A 10,662-nucleotide genomic window follows, 5' to 3' on the forward strand; every position below is an offset into this window, starting at 1 on the left:
AAAGGCACTTGCTAGATGTTTAAAAGAAAAAACTTAGCTTAGATTCTATTATTTGTGCATGACAAGGGACAATGTTCATGAGTTAGAATTATAAGGACTTTGCCATAAATTTCCCTATTGCTTGAAGACATTGCTTCGTGGCTAAGAAGTTTTTTAAGGAGTTGATGAGCTTGAAAAAAATTTTTTTTGACTAATTCAAATGGATCTAAAAGTGTGATACCCTGAGATTACTAAATGTTCAGCTGTTCAGCTGGCAACGTCCTAGCCCAGAATTCACACTCTGGTCAAAAAAGGTGAAGGACTAGGAGTTAAAGCTTTTATGTGTGCCTTTCCTTTTCTTTAAATATGTATTTTCTTTGTATTGCTTAGTTAGTTTGCTGATATTCAAAGAATTAGCTAATGTCTTTTTATTTGAGGTAGGATAAAAAAGTTATTTTAATTTTTTTCAACAAGGTAGAAAAAACATCATTTCTCTTCTATTGAAACTGCATTTACAAAGTCAATTTCCCAAATTCAAAGGTGAAGGCATGCAAGAATAGAAAACAAAGTTTGTTAGTCCACAGATATGAGATACCTTAAAAAAATAAAATAAAATCTCTGTAGGACTTCCCAACCTGCTGTGCTTCATTTTAGATTCTAGAGCCATCATTAAGAAAAACATGCTTTTTCTTTTATCTGTGCCCCATATTGGTATTCATTCTCCTCTAAGCAATTGTGAGCAATCAGGTCCCCCAACTGAAACCCTTTTGAAATTTCTGTGTCTTCAGTCTCTTTGTAAATATGCTAAGTTATTCTCCATCCTCCCTGCCACCAATGAGCAGACTTAATCGAGATAATATGCAAAGTGTTATTCCCCTACTATTTACACCTCTCCAAAAAGGGAGAATTATTTTCAAGTAAAGAAACCTAAGGTAAAGGTGAAGGGGGTGAAGAATCACCCAGTGATTGTGTAGCCCATCAAGATGTGCTGCCCTAGCCCAATTCTCATTTTGATTTATTTAAGTTTGGAAATAACAGTATTAAATTAGCAAAGACAAGCAATAAACAAAACCCTGGAGATGAATTAGCCATTGTCTCTGGGCCATTAATCTCCTCTTCAATTCTAGAGAATTGTGGCTCACCCGGACCCGAAGATCAAATAAAATGCCTAATTGGGAAAATCCTAAACAAGTGTGTCCTGGGGAGCTTGAATTTATTTGTCACCCGCTCAAGCAACTGTGTTGTTTATATAAGTCTTTAAAACCCTGATACTTTTCCTCTACTATATCTTAATCCCTGGTTCTTTATGCTCAGGAGGGCAATTTAGAGTTGTTTTCAATTAACTAGAATGGAGAGGGGCACTTATTCCAAAAACAGATAGCTGTGTTGTGAGTATTTTGCCAAACATACTGAGTGGTTTAGATCTAAGCATCAGGTTTGGGACATGCTTTGGAATCTCCTTGAAGATAATATCTGCACTTTGGTGCTTTTAATCTCAGTAATAAATGTTTGAATATAGTCACAATTAAGGACATAGTATAGCAAGGAAGGTTGAGATGTTAAGGCTAAACACAAATGTGAAGTAAAGAGCTGAGATAATTATCCAGAACAGCAATCCCTATCAGGCAATACTTTCATTTTTAAAATGCAGATAATATGCAGATAATTGAGGTCAAACTTTTTATTTAATACAGCAAAATAGAATGAAAATCAGTGTGCTGAATCTTGTTCACACAGGGGTGGGGCGATAATTTTCACAGCCTAAAAACACACAAATACTTTATGTTGTATAGAAAAAGCCAAAGAGCAGGAAACTGTAAATCAACTAACCGGCAGCGAAATGACTACACACACTATTAATATTTACTGTGTCTCAACAATAGTTTAAATGCAGAACTTACGATGCATAATATTTTGTAAGAATTATGTCATTTAATCCTCAGGGTGAATCAGAAGCAGGTTAATATTATTAGCTCTGTTATCTAGATGAACAAACAGCGCTTCTAGAGGTTAGAGATTCACTCAAGACTGGTCAAATGGTAGGACCAGAATTTGCTCTCAAATCCGTTTGCTTCTGAAGTCTATGCTTTTAGTACTAAATTGCATGGCTGTTATCACCAACGCTGCAGAATTACTAACAGGGTTTGCTGAAGCGATTCGTTAAGTTGAGTAGAAGTTAAAAAGTATTACTGAGCCTAGGTGAAACAGAGGTGAGTTTAGATTTGGGGAATATATGAAGGAATTCTCTAGTTAGCAATGTCTCTGCAACAGTAAAAACACACTTGTTTTTACTCTGTGTTTGCTAAACTGTCCTTAGTTTTAGGACATTTACACAGCATTGTGTTCCTCCAGCCCATCTCCCTATTTAAGCGTGTTAGTATCCTTTGCCTTCAGCTGCAGTTATTATTACTGGAGCAAGCTATTAATGTGCTCAGGAAGGTAGCATAGGGATCAAGTCAACTTGTGTGTTAAGTTGACTTCAGTCCTCTATTATTGATCGGCTTATACATTAACTTGTTTTAAAGAAACACTCATTGGGGCAGAACAGACTGTATTTAAGATGAAGACTGGTGTAGAATATAGGGGTTATGTATAGGGGTTGTGTATATGTATACATTGCCTGATAATTTAGGCATAACATTTTTTAATATTGTTGCTATACAGGCACATCTATAGCTATTTGATTGGACAATTACATACCAAATGGATTATTTAAAATATTTCAATTTGTAATAACTGCATAGCTACTTTAAAAGTACTGTTTACTTATGTTTCTCATCACAAGAAAAATAAATTTGTAACTATGTGGTGATGGATGCTATTGTGGTGATCGTTTCATGATATATACAAATAGTAAATCATTATGTTGTACACCTAAAACCAACATAACATATGTAAATTATATCTCAATTTTAAAAGTAATGTTTAGTTAACAAGGAGCTTTTAGGTACAGAGTTTTACTTGATTCTCAGAATAGCCTTGTGGGTTATATACTCTTATTTTTTATTTTTTTAAATAAATTTATTTATTTATTTTTGGCTGTGTTGGGTCTTCGTTTCTGTGCGAGGGCTTCCTCTAGTTGCGGCAAGCGGGGGCCACTCTTCATCGTGGTGCGCGGGCCTTTCACTGTCGTGGCCTCTCTTGTTGCGGGGCACAGGCTCCAGACGCGCAGGCTCAGTAGTTGTGGCTCACGGGCTTAGTTGGTCCGCAGCATGTGGGATCTTCCCAGACCAGGGCTCGAACCTGTGTTCCCTGCATTAGCAGGCAGATTCTCAACCACTGTGCCTCCAGGGAAGCCCTATGTACTCTTATTGTTCCTACTTTACAAATGAAGAAATAAAGACACACAGAGGTTAAATAAATAAACAATAAAATAGCTATTTAAAAATAAAATCTGAGTAAGGGAACAAAACATTGGGATGAGAGGGATTATCAGAATGTTTGAGTGGGACATTGAGATGTTTTATTTATTCTACTTTGTATATGAAATTATCAAAACTGGGTAGGTTTGAAGCAGGCAAATCTTTGTATTTTCAATTCTAAGTAGGTGAAAAATAGAGAAAGGCAACAATCTTGATAAAGGTCAAAAATTATACTGACAGCCATGTTGAAACTGGTAGAAAACTTTTGTCTAGACTAAACATTTCTAGGTATGATTTATGCAGACAGTTTGAAGTATTCAGAGTTAATTTTTTTTTTTGAGTGGGACTCTTAATTACAATATCCAACCTTGAAAGTGATAAACATTTTGACTCCAAATATTTACTGGTTCATACATTATTAATTAATTATATATCAGTGAGCAACTGATGCCTGGAAACAATATCTGTGGTCGACGACTTTAAATTTAAGATCTCGTTCTCTCTTTCTGTCTCTCACTTCAAATAACATACTCTGCACATGTGTTAATTAATGGCAGAGTTGTCTTTATCTGATATTAGAAGACCAGTAAAGTTACTCTTCTGACCATGTCTGTAACAACATAAGCAGGCAGTTCAGACAGATGATAGACTGATGATTTAGCCTTGTATGTACAGAATTAATTATAGCTTGATTTTGCTCCTGTTTTCACCTGGTGTTTTTAGCATTGTGTAGCTGCCATCTGCCTTTTAGGAAGCATTCTATAAGGGAAGCAATATTAATCTCCTTGCCTATTAATTCATTTTAATAAAAATGTAGTAAGATTAACAAAAATGTATTGATTACTTTCTATGTACCAGACACTACTAGAATCTAGGGATAGAAATGTGAGCAAAAATGGACATAGTCTGTGTTCTCATGAAATTTACAGTGAAGTATAGAAGACAGACATTAATCAAATAATGTAAAATAAATAACTGTGAAAGATACTAAGTGCTACCAAACATATTCTGTACTATGAGAACACAGGATTGGGAAAACTAAAATAGTCTGGAGGGCTTGGAAAGGTTTCCTTGGGAAAGTTACAATTGAATGAAGGATGAGTCGGAGTTAGGTGGAAAGGAAAGAGCATCTGAACCATAGATAGAGCACATTCAAAAGCCCTTCTCAGGAAGAAGCATGGCATATGAAACGACTGGGGAGCACAAAGCATGGAAAGGATGATGCAAGATGAAGCTGAAAGGATGGCTAGGTGTCCAACTCTGTACGAATTTGTTTTATTAATCCCAAATGGCCATTCATGCATACATTCAACACATTGACTTTTTTTTTTTTTTGGCAGCGCCCAGGGATGGGACCCACGCCCGCTGCAGTGGAAGCTCGGAGTCTTAACCGCTGGATCGCCAGGGAAGTCCCAACAGCCTGCTTTTAAATGCAGGAAAATCAGGGGAAAGTGCGAATGCAGTCCCCCACTATCACAAATGATGCAGTTGAATTTCCCACATTTGGGAAAATTGCAGGGGTCAGCACATCCGAAATGTAATGGATAAGCCTCGCCCTGGGAGAACCGCCTTCGTGATCATGGTATCTCCCCTGCCAGGTAAATATTAACACACTGACTTTTTATTTTAGACAAATGACGTTGCTGGGTGTGATGGTAAATTTTATATGACAACTTGGCTGGGCCCAGGTATTTGGCCAAACGTTATTCCATTTTTCTGGATCTTTCTGAAGGTTTTTTTCTGGATGAGATTAAACACTTAAGTTAGTGGGCTTTGAGTAAAGCAGATTATCTTCCAAAATGGGAGGGGGCGACACTCATCCAATCAGTTGAAGTCTTTAATAGAACAAAGACCAACCTCCCTCAAGCAAGAAAGAATTCTGCCAGTAGATTCACTTTGAGCTGCAACTCTTCCCTGGGCCTCCAGCCTGCCGGCCTAACCTGTTAATTTTCAATTTGCCAAGCCTCCACAACTGCATGACCCAATTCCTTAAAATCAGTCTCAATATCTATATCTATATCTACATCTCTATATCTACATCTCTATATCTACATATATATATACACATATACACACACACACACACACACACACACACACACACACACACACACATCCTGCTGGTTGTGTTGTTCTGGAGAGCCCCGACTAGTACACTAGGTTATTGGAAATATGGGACACATACCTATTTGGATACTTAGTTAAAAACGAGTAACAAGGATATAAGAATATAGCATGGTGATATGAGATTAAGACAAATAAGTGGGTAGACAAATCACTGGAAGAGATATGAGAATGAGAGAGTGCCTAGGTAGACTTAAGCAGTTGGTAGGACTTGAATTGGGCAGGGAGGACAGAGGAAGATAAGTAGTCCAGGTAAGGCAGGAGCAACGGTGCAGAGGGAGAAATAAGTGTGGAATGATTGCAAGGCAATGAGTAGACCATCCTGAATGAAGCAGAAGATTTTGGAAATAAACACTCACACCTGGCATCCATCCCTGAGTCAAGAGGTGATCAGAATCCAGAGCTCTCTTGTTCTGTGTTCCACAGAAGGAAGACATTGTGTGTGGGAAACCGGGGTGTGTGGCAACCTCACAGGAAAGGCGTTATGAATTATTCAGAAAGAGAAAATTAAATAATGAGTCCTGTAAGATGGTCTAGTTCTATGCGGATTTTTTTCACCTCACAGGGGTATACAGAATAAGATGAGAAGAGCAAAAGAAAGTGAAATAACCAATCAGCCAAACATAGCCAGAGAAATAGTTCTAGGACTCACAGCATGTGCGCCTGATGTGAGAGGGGCTCCTGAAGGAGAGATAACGCAAGATTTCCACCTGTGAGAGGGAGCTCTGTTGCCAGAGTCTTTTACTGCTCTTTCTGCAGCTAGGCTAGTCTTTTGCATTGTTTCTTTCTTGCTCTCAGGAAAAGAACTTGGAGAGAATTCTACTGTAGTTAATGTCTGGGAAAAGTTATTTCTTTTATGTGCACTGTGGTGCTTGCTGCCATGAAGGCAGTGATTTAGCCAACTCTGAAGTCGCTGTTCTGATTTGTCACTCAGTGGGCTCAGTTTACAGAGGCGAAGAACCGAGCTGTCCCTCATGGGGAGGTGGAGAGCGCATTTCCTACTGGCTGCTATAGGCAGGAGTTCATTTGTTCCGGGCATCCCAAGTGCTCTAAACAACAGATTGGAGAGTTTATGCAAGTGGCATTTAACCCTCGGCATTAATTAAAAGTGGCGTGCTGTGTCATTTGGGCAAGTATGGGTAGAATTGAGGTGTAGATAGTTCTGGAGAGCAAGCTGTGAAAATCTTTCTAAACCTTTTTCACGTGTTTATGATGTAAAAGTTTATTTTCATGACACTGATATAATTTGGGAGCAAAAGAAATAGCATCTCTTAAAAGAGTTGAGTAGCATCTTGCATTCAGTTGCTGAGGAGGTAAGAGGAAGTAGTGAGTGTTTACCATTATTCTGCTTAGTCAAAATGTATATTAAATTCATAAAATATACAGGCACCAGGTTCAGCAGTCTACCTGCCTTACTTTATTGTTACCTTAGAACAACTGTGTATTTATTCTCTAATGAATTTTACTGAGCACTTACTTTATGTCGGTTGCTGGGAACAGCTGGGGACAAAAAGAGATGAAATTCCTGCTCTCTTGGAGTTTACATTCCAGTCACTTAGAGAGACAATAATCAAAAGTAGAGTATAAGTTCTACAAAGGCAGGGGTTTGTGGGCTTTTCTTTTTAATCTACTTTTAAGGCTACATCAACTATAACAGTACCTGACACATATATATACTCAATGATATTTGTTAAATGATTGAAAGGTGAGAAGAGTGAAAATTAGAGAGATTGGGTTGCTTGTTCATGGACCTCTATGCCTATAAAATACACATGCCTTCTAGATATTATTTCTTTTCTTAATATTCTGCTTATACATTTGTCTCCAAGTGAGGAAAATTATAGTTTTACGGCTCAAGCCTTTCCCCATATGTTCACTTGCCTGAATTTTGAGATTTTTTTTGTTAATTTTGTTACTTTGGGTGTCACTATCTTACATTTCCATTGAAACCATCACTTCGAGCTGGTTAAGAAAATTCTAACACCAAAATCAATTTCTGAAGCACTGTCTATGTAACACACGTTCTTTTTTTTTTTTTTTATAAATTTATTTATTTTATTTATTATTTTTGGCTGTGTCGGGTCTTCGTTGCTGTGTGCGGGCCCTCTCTAGTTGCGGCGAGCAGGGGCAACTCTTCATTGCGGTGCGCGGGCCTCCCATTGCAGTGGCTTCCTGTTGCAGAGCACGGGCTCCAGGCGTGCGGGCTTCAGTAGTTGTGGCACATGGGCTCAGTAGTTGTGACTTGCAGGCTCTAGAGTGCAGGCTCAGTAGTTGTGGCGCATGAGCTTAGTTGCTCCGCGGCATGTGGGATCCTCCTGGACCAGGGCTCAAACCCGTGTCCCCTGCATTGGCAGGCGGACTCTCAACCACTGCGCCACCAGGGAAGCCCAACACACATTCTTTTAGGTGTAGGAGATAGAAAAAGTAAACAATCAAAACAGAGTCCTTGCCTCTGCTAGAGTAGGGGAGACAGGAAAAAAAAACAGGAAAAATGGATAAATATATCTAATAAATGACATATTAACAAGTTCGATGAAGCAAACAAAACAGGGAAATGTGATATCGAGACAAGAGGAAGCTGATGGTCAGGGAGGACCTCTCTGAAGTGGGAACATTTGAATTGAGATGAGACTTGAATGATGAAAAAGAGCCAGCTATGAAAGGACATTTTGGAGAAGTGTCAGAAGAAGGAATAGTGAGGGAAAGGAAAGAGCTTCACTTTTAAGGTGACAGAAATATTGCCATTTTGGAAGGGGCACAGTTGGTATATGTAGGTAAACCGAACTACCCAGATAGATGAGAAAGCAATTTGGATTTTATTTTAATTGAAATTGGAAGGCTTTACCTGGCTCCGTGTTGGTGAGTGAAAAATCACTCTGGCTGCCATTAGGATGGACAGAGAGTGTCAAAATTGCCATCAGGATGACAACCAGTTAGAAGGTTGTTTTAGGAATTTCAGGCAAGAGTTAGTGGTAGAAATAAAGAGATACAGTCAGAGAAGAGTTATATTTTGAAGATACATTAGGCAGAATTATTGGTGGGTTGGATATAAATAGGGTGTGAAGAAAGTAATCAAAGATGACTCTAGGTTTGTGGCTGAGTAACAGGTTGGGAGCTGATTCAGTAACAATGAAGAAGACTTGAGAATGGGATGGTACATAATCATGAGCAAAAAGAATCAATAGTTCTGTTTGACTGTTTTAAATTTTCAATGACATTAATGCCAAATGAAGATTTATATTGCAAATTTATATTGCAAAGTAAGGAATAAGCATTGAATTTATGGAGATGGTATGATATGAGTCTGGAATCGGAAGTGATTTTAGAGAGAAAAATTTCAAAGTCCTCAATGTAGAGACTGAATGAGATCACTTTGAGGGAGGGTATAGATTATAGATGGAGGTAGCGAGGGCAGAAAAAGGAGTCCATCAATGTTTCAGTGTTTAAAACAGGCACAAAAGTCAAGGATCCAGAAACAGAAACTGGGGGTGTCCTGACAAACCAGTTATGAAAGGAAACTATTACAATAAAAAAGAGTGGCATTAGAAAATGTCAGCAGGATTTTTCAATTTTAACAGAAGGAAAAATATGTAGAACTATCAGGTAGGTTAAGGTAATTAGTAATGAAAAAAATGAAGTATTGGATAGATTTTCTGTATGAGATTTATGGCTAGGTCATTTATTGCCTAGGAGTCAGTTATAGAATTATGCCAGATTAGAGGAGAGAGTGTAAAATTGTCATGATAAAGAGTGAGAAGTACCCAGGATATATTATAGGACTGAAACAGGAGGGAAGAGGGCAGGGCACAACCTTTAAAAGAATGACATAGCCATAGGACATGACAAAAACTGGTTGGAACCAACTAGGTCCAAGATGGCGGAAGATTTGACTTCTGGTGTACCTTGAGCCTTATTATACGCTCATTGTAACACATCAGCATGCTAAATGACACACTCATCAGTGCCATGACAGTTCTGAGGCTAATCATGAAAGGCCAAAAAGTGGGCGGTAGCCCAGTTCTTGGAAATCCCCGCCCCTTCCCCCAAATAGTTGGAATAATCCTCCTATTCATTAGCCGATGAAATTACCCAGCCCATAGAAACTAACCACACCATATTTTGGCACCTGTCACCTTCTGAGATGGCCCATACTCTGTGGAGTGTGTTTCTCTCTAAATCCACTTCTTACCTATCACTTTGTCTCTCACTGAATTCTTTCTGCTATGAGACATCAAGAACCTGAGCCTCATTAAGTCTTGAGACTAGGTGTGTGATCTCAGTTAAAAGACCGTGGGTTTAGCAAAGGAAACCATAAACAAGACGAAAAGAACCCTCAGAATGGGAGAAAATATTTGCAAATGAAGCATCTGACAAAGGATTAATCTCCAAAATATACAAGCAGCTCATGCAGCTCAATATCAAACAAAACAACCCAATCCAAAAATGGGCAAAAGACCTAAGTAGACATTTCTCCAAAGAAGATATACAGATGGCCTACAGACACATGAAAGGATGCTCAACATCACTAATCATTAGAGAAGTGCAAATCAAAACTACAATGAGGTATCACCTCACACCAGTCAGAATGGCCATCATTAAAAAATCTACAAACAATAAATGCTGGAGAGGGTGTGGAGAAAAGGGAACACTCTTGCACTCTTGGTGGGAATGTAAATTGATAGAGACACTATGGAGAACAGTATGGAGGTTCCTTAAAAATTAAAAATAGAACTACCATATGACCCACCAATCCCACTACTGAGCATATACTCTGAGAAAACCATAATTCAAAAAGAGTCATGTACCACAGTTTTCATTGCAGCACTATTGACAATAGCCAGGACATGGAAGCAACTTAAGTGTCCATCGACAGATGAATGGATAAAGAAGATGTGGCACATATATACAATGGAATATTACTCAGCCATAAAAAGAAACGAAATTGAGTTATTTGTAGTGAGGTGGATGGACCTAGAGTCTGTCACACAGAGTGAAATAAGTCAGAAGGAGAAAAACAAATACCATATGCTAACACATATATGGAATCTAAAAAAAAGAAACAAAAGAAATGGTTCTGACAAACCTAGGGGCAGGTCAGGAATAAAGATGCAGATGTAGAGAATGGACTTGAGGACATGGGGAGGGGGAGGGGTAAGCTGGGACGAAGTGAGAGAGTGGCATTGACATATATACACTG

General features: G+C 38.5%; 1 non-coding gene across 1 annotated transcript; it reads right to left on the reverse strand.

Annotated features, from left to right (window-relative positions):
* Positions 1-4,783: 4,783 nt before the first annotated feature.
* Positions 4,784-4,947, reverse strand: LOC118897629. Its single transcript, XR_005020514.1, has one exon. It is a non-coding gene; the product is annotated as a U1 spliceosomal RNA (small nuclear RNA).
* Between the last annotated feature and the right edge of the window lie 5,715 nt (positions 4,948-10,662).

The sequence above is a fragment of the Balaenoptera musculus genome, chromosome 6, assembly GCF_009873245.2.
Source record: "Balaenoptera musculus isolate JJ_BM4_2016_0621 chromosome 6, mBalMus1.pri.v3, whole genome shotgun sequence".
Classification (NCBI taxonomy): domain Eukaryota; kingdom Metazoa; phylum Chordata; class Mammalia; order Artiodactyla; family Balaenopteridae; genus Balaenoptera; species Balaenoptera musculus.